This window comes from Mytilus trossulus, chromosome 14, assembly GCF_036588685.1.
Source record: "Mytilus trossulus isolate FHL-02 chromosome 14, PNRI_Mtr1.1.1.hap1, whole genome shotgun sequence".
NCBI lineage: Eukaryota > Metazoa > Mollusca > Bivalvia > Mytilida > Mytilidae > Mytilus > Mytilus trossulus.
The window spans coordinates 79,256,190-79,263,067 of NC_086386.1; the positions used below are offsets into that span (position 1 = coordinate 79,256,190).

The 6,878-nt window shown below is 31.5% G+C and overlaps 1 long non-coding RNA gene across 1 annotated transcript; it reads right to left on the minus strand.

Annotated features, from left to right (window-relative positions):
• Positions 1-324: 324 nt before the first annotated feature.
• On the minus strand, positions 325-1,642 carry LOC134696013 (uncharacterized). Its single transcript, XR_010102884.1, has 3 exons — positions 1,591-1,642; positions 1,303-1,341; positions 325-370 (listed from the first exon to the last, which is right to left on the minus strand). It is a non-coding gene; the product is annotated as an uncharacterized LOC134696013 (long non-coding RNA).
• Positions 1,643-6,878: the final 5,236 nt, after the last annotated feature.

Sequence of the window (6,878 nt, forward strand, 5' to 3'; positions counted from 1 at the left end):
CCGTACACTAACCTATAATGGTTTACTTTTATTGATTATTATTTGGATGGAGAGTTGTCTCATTGGCACTCACACCACATCTTCCTATATCTATTATGATGGAGAGACGATATACATTTTACAGCCTCTTTGTTTCTAATAACGGATTTTGGTCTATCATTCATACAGTTTTTCAACTTATAAGTGAGACCGTTTTATCAGATACCTGATTGTGGTGGCCTATTCTGACAAAGTGTAAAGACAAATTATACTCAAATGACCAAGTCGAACTAAACTTGTTAAAAGTTAGACATGGTAGATGGTATTCTTTAAATTCATAACTCACCATGTACACAGGATACATAACATATTCCAACAATAAGAGTGAATTCTAAAAATAGATAATTATATAATAAACAAATGTGTTATACTCACATCATAGATAATAATTACAATCAAAATTGATAGTAGCTCTTTTCCAATTTGTCAATGCTGATTTCTATCACACACAATCGTCTCTTAATGAAAGTCTCAGTAAGTATTCACGTAAAACATAAAAACATCTTTACATGTACGTATAAGACATTTATGAAATACCTTGTAATATAAACGATATCAGTAACAGGTCTGATAATTATTTGATGAAAACTCAAATAATGACAACTTTAATTGTATTTGTTGTATTTCAAATTATTCTTATTGGTCTATTTGTTAAGGATCTCTAGTCTTTTTAGTCAAATTATATTATTTCTCAGTTTTATCTCCTATTTGATTTTGCAATGTCTATCGTTGTTTATCGTTGCCATTTTGTTTGAATACATTTGTCTTGTCTTTTGATATCCTACATACCATCAATTGTTAAGACACACAAAAACAATGCAAAATCTAATGCCTCAAGGAGTGAATATGTAAACATTTTGGTAGACTGATAGAGATTATGTGTAAATACAATTTCTCATTTTTAACTTGACTCTTCTAATTTCAAAGTAGAACTTTCACAGTTTAACAAATTACAAATATAGTTTATAGGCGCATTTTCAGCTCAATATTTACACTAAGTACCTCGAAACAAATCTAAAGTTAGAATTGAGAAATGACCACGTGTGAATTAGAAGTGACGAATTGGAACTGAGAAATATCCATCTAAAACCGTGAAATGTTAAGTTGAAAATCCAAAAGTTGAAATTAGAATTAATAAATGCCAAATTTGAAAAATAAGATAAAAAAGACAAATTGAATGTTATGTTCTTTTTTTTCTTATAAAACAAGAGAACACTCAATTTGAAACGAACTGTATTAATACAAAAAAAATGCAATACATACCGATTCCAGTTAGCAGTTTCCAGTTCATATTTGTTTTATCTTCAATAAATCACAACACCATTTAAAATAATGAAAACTAGTTAAATTCAAATTCTCTCACATGTCTTATAGACGTATTTTTTGTTCTGTAAAAGTACTCTTAAAGTAATGTTCATGTATGTGCAAAAGATGCATTGATTTCATTTTACATTGCCGTTGGTATATACACAGTTTTGAATCCCTACAAATATTGATAATATACTTTAACATCATTATGGAATTAAGTTAACAATATAAATAAGTACTCACATTAATATAGTTAAGAGCTCTCCTTGATGTATGCATGATAATGATTATCGTTTTAAGTCGGTAAGTGGTTTATCTTGCTTAAACTTGATTGAACTTAAATTTCCTTCACCTTGTGTTAGTTGTACGTTGTACTTTGGTATTGCATATCTTTAATATAGCTGACTACTAGAATTTATCGAGATCGTTCATAAAATGTATAGCAAATAAGACTGAATACCTAAATTGGTATACTAATCTATTTCTACAATAGTATCTTTGTTAAATTTTCTCGTATATTTTATAATTTTTTTATTTTTTTATTTTAAAGACATATAACTCGACAGCATTCCTAATGCATTATATCAATAGTCATATACATTATTTGTAGATAATAAGTGTATATGTGTTATGTAGGATTGTAGGACTTTTCTTGCACTTTGATGGGTTCATTAACACTATGGTTCAAAAGTGTTTCTTGTTTTCGATTTTATATAGATAAGGCCATTGGCTGTCCCCTTCGATTGCTTTCACCCTAGGAATTTTTAGGACCTTTATAGCTTACTGTTTGTTGTGGGCCAAAGCTCCATGTTAAAGGCCGTGCATTGACCTACAATATTTTACTTTACATTTATAATTGTTACTTAGATGGAGAGTTGCCTCAGTGACACTCATACCACATCTTTCTATATCTATATGTAACAGAATAAATGTAGGAACTAATTAAATTGATCAACAACTGCATAACTATGTAGTAGTAAAAGTTCAAATATTAAGTTAATATTGATATTAAAAGACCTCCGAACAAAAATGGGTTAACAGCGATTTTGGAAGGAGATCTTTTAATGTCAATATCAACTTAATCATGAAACTTTAAATGACTTACAAAAAGCACATAAAAACACTTGCAGACACCTTATTCCCCTGAATTGGACGACTTCAAATATGTTCAACTTAAATGATAGTTAAACAGTACTCAGACAGATATGAACAATTAACAGTTACCAAATTGTAACGAAAGCGGACCGATTTAATAGCATTACATCATATAAATATTTATTTATCATATTTTTTTAGCATTAAAATAACACCAAATGACAGTTTTACCAAATTAGAGGGTAAATTTATATTTTTTTAGCTAACTTTTCAAAATAACGAAAATTTCAATTTTAATTATTGAGGCAATTAAAAACCCATACAGACCTCATTTATGACTGACCAATGAATATTCTGGCCAACAACGTCTTGCTATATATACTTGATAAAAGAGGGACGAAAGACACCAAGGGACAGTCAAACTCATAAATCTAAAACAAACTGACAACGCCATGACTAAAAATGAAAAAGACAAACAGAAAAACAATAGTACACATGACACAACATAGAAAACTAAAGAATAAACAACAAATAATTTTGATCTGTCAGTGATGAAAAATATTCGTAAAGATCAGACCTTAGAAAACAGTAAGTAAACTCTTCCAAGAATATTCATCCGGTAAATGTTCATTTTATTTCTGATTCGGTAATTTTCCTACATTACGTAACATGCGAATGCAAAATAATTAGTTTTGTCTATTCAGTCCAATTAGTTTATAGATCTTGCTTCTTTTTTTTTTAGAAATAAAAACTTTGCATGCAAACTTCAATGAATAAAACTAGATTCCACTAGTCAGTCCGATAAAAGTGAGATAAGCTCAATGTATTATGTGTTAAAAACTTTATAATTTAGTCGTCCGTTATTCCCTTTTCATGTCCAAATGAAGCAAAATCACCTGAAAAAACTATCTTTCTTAGTTTTATCCTTGCCTGACATAAAAATAATATGCTATAAATCGTATTAAAACAGTAGATAAGAACAAAAGTAACAAAATATTTAAAACTTATTAATAAGCAGTCAGTTATGTGATAAATTGAAGAGACCCTGTACATTATATCATTTTACAAGACCTGTCTTTGTGTGTTAAGTACTAGTACAGGGAAATTTATTAAGTTGATTGTTATTCATTGTTGTTTGCTTTACGTCCAGTAGCAAATATTTCATGCATATTCATGACTATGACACATAAATTTTAAATACAAGAGTTTGGACGTGAAACTTAAAAATACCACTGTAAAATGAAGGTGTATTAGTTTCAACATATTTATTAAGATTGAGAAACAAGTTTTGCAACTTATATTAATCCCTTTCCACTTTGCGGGTGGGAGTGCTACCTTGTAGCGGCATTAGCCTACTCTTTTTCGAAATCTACAAGGGTGTCTTTAACGTGCAAGACATATGGCTCTCTCTTAACACAGCCATTTATCGTCCCCTTCCGACGGACAATCATCGTTTCCTTAAGACCATACTGAGGGTGTATTGAATAAGGACAGAAATTCAAACTTGCAACAGCTGGAAAAATTCGGACAACTCAAATAATAGGTGCAGGACTTTTTAATTTGCCGAGAGCGTTGATCAATAAAAGCTTCCATGAGATCGATCATTGATGTTTACGTGAAGTTTACAATATCATTTCACGCATTCAATTTAGGTTATTAGATACCGTTAGCTCGCTTCAGTAACTGTGAACACTCTGTAAAACTGTAGTGTGTATTGTATTTTGGTATGATATTTTGTACTACCGATCACTATCGTCTCTCTTGTTGGTCTCGTGAGGGGGTGTTCGTCTCGAGAGCGGGATGTCATTTGTTGGCATTATATAGTTAGAGCACACGCAGACTGGTCGGCTCCGAGTCGGAAATGTGTCAGGGTCGGGTGACTTTTCTTCCTTGTGAACTTACACAACACAAAACCGACTCAGCGTGTCAGTCTAGTAAAAAACGGGGTTAATACACTTATTATATTTACATGTTATCGTCCGGAATACTAATTTTATAAGCCGCTGGTCGTCATCCATTATCATCATTTATGTTACGGTTATATACAGTGAAATGTTTTTCTTTTACTGGTTTATACAAATGTATAACAACTTCTTAAATTTTCACCGATCAAAATTAAAATAGGGCAGTTAAAATTATTCAACAAAACACTTGCGACTGTTGGGATATCTTTGACGGTAAATACTATCAATTCAAATGTGACTTTTCCGATATATGATATTTGACGGTAAATGTTATTGAATTAAATCCGTATAACTATTATTTAACAATGGGTCGGTTTTGTGCTCATTATTCTGTATACGCATCTTTCAATAAAAAATAGTATGAATGTTGACTCTATAAATATTTTGATTTATCTGCCTCTTTGGGTTGCTGTCGCATCAATGTATACCTTTTTCTCCTTTTATTCAAATCCAAATTATTCAGTTGGATATTGACATCTCTGGACTTTTCCCGTTCCACAGGACAGATATATAAATACGCAGCTTTGTCCGATCGAAAAATAATAGGAATGTATATCTGATGCCTGGTGTAGTGAGAATTTCACAATATCTATACCATAAAAAACATAAGGGGTAAAGACGATCTGCGCACGAGTTGAATGATTGAAATGTGTAAACAACAAGAAAGGTCATCTTAAACTTTTTAAATACGTTGCATGGCTGATTTGCACAACATTTTTGTGACTTTTGCTAGGGCAATAGTAGTTGAACAAAAAAATATAACAAAACCGATCAGCAAGACATTATAATAAAAAACTGAAACATCCAAAATAGGTTGAAACCTTTTATAAATTGTTGTCGACATTTTTTTATCATTTTCATTTTGCTTTTATTACAACTATTATGCCAGTCTGAGATATAAATACACCTAACGTTTACTTTTCTACATTGGCTAGAGGTATAGGGGGAGGGTTGAGATCTCACAAACCTGTTTAACCCGCCGCATTTTTGCGTTTGTCCCTAGTCAGGAGCCTCCGGCCTTTGTTAGTCTTGTATTATTTTAATTTTTGTTTCTTGTGTACAATTTAGAAATTAGTATGGCGTTCATTATCACTGAACTAGTATATATTTGTTTAGGGGCCAGCTGAAGGACACCACCGGGTGTGGGAATTTCCCGCTACGTTGAAGACCTGTTGGTGACCTTCTGTTGTTGTTTTTTTCTATGGTCGGGTTGTTGTCTCTTTGACTAATTCCCCATTTTTATTTTCAATTTTAATAAAACAGCAAATGTTGTCACCTAAACGAGACAGCCGTCATTGTACGCTTCAATATAAGAGTTATTGTCTCTCAATGAAGATTTGTTTTTCTGTTCTTATCCCCTCCCCCTATATTAGATTTGCTGGACAGGATATAATGTAGCCTCTTATGTGCACTACGACAACGTTTTATTAATGTTAAAATAAAGATTAAATGCAAAGAGAACAATGACGGAAAAGTGCTAAGATTTACGCTTAAAAAATTCAAATGTATATAAAAATGAAATATATAAAAATTGGAAAATTGTTTGAGATAATAATCAACTGAGAACAAATAAATGGTTACACATCACTAAATGAATCTGATTAATTTAATACTATTTTGTGTCCAGTGGCAAATATGTCATGCATGTTCACGACTAGATGCAAAGTGGATAAATCTGTAGCAAAGGCTAACAAATTTAGAGTGGCACTTTTTACAATAAAACGAATAAACGAATGCCGTAATAGAATAGATTAGAATCATGATGATCGAACTCGTAACTAAAGCTTTTAACCCTCCTTCCCTTTTTTATTCACGATAGACGAATGCCATAAATGAAACGTTATGCATTAACAATCAATGACAGCCATTATAAGTAAATGAGATATGGACTTTTGTGTATGAATAAATTCCTATTGCAGCCAACATCTACCAGTTTTGAACAGGTTATTATTTCCACAAAATACTACTTGATTATTGATCAAAGATATTTAAGTAACCAAATAAAGGCGACAGTAGTATACCACTGTTCAAAACTCGTAAATCTACGGACAAACACAAAATTGGGGTAACAAACTATAACGCATTTAATATAAGAGGATAACAACGACACAACATAAAAATAACATTAAGCACTTAAATTTTTTTTTACAAAATCTAAAATTGTAAATTATGGTGCTTTGCTGGATGTTTTTTGCCGATCCTATTTCGGACCCCCTGATTTTAGGAGGGCGTATCTAATTAGTCATGCCCGATTAACTTTAAGTATATTGAACCTCAACTTAAAATCCTACACTGGGTAAATAAGTTCGAGGTACAATAAGAAGACAATAGAAATCCTTTGTGAAATGAGATCGTGCCAGGTCTCTTCGATAATTATTTTGCGTTGAACAACAATGAAAAATGCACGAGCAGGTTAGTAAAACATATTATTAGTTAATCAAAGTACCATACGAGATGATATACGAATAAAGT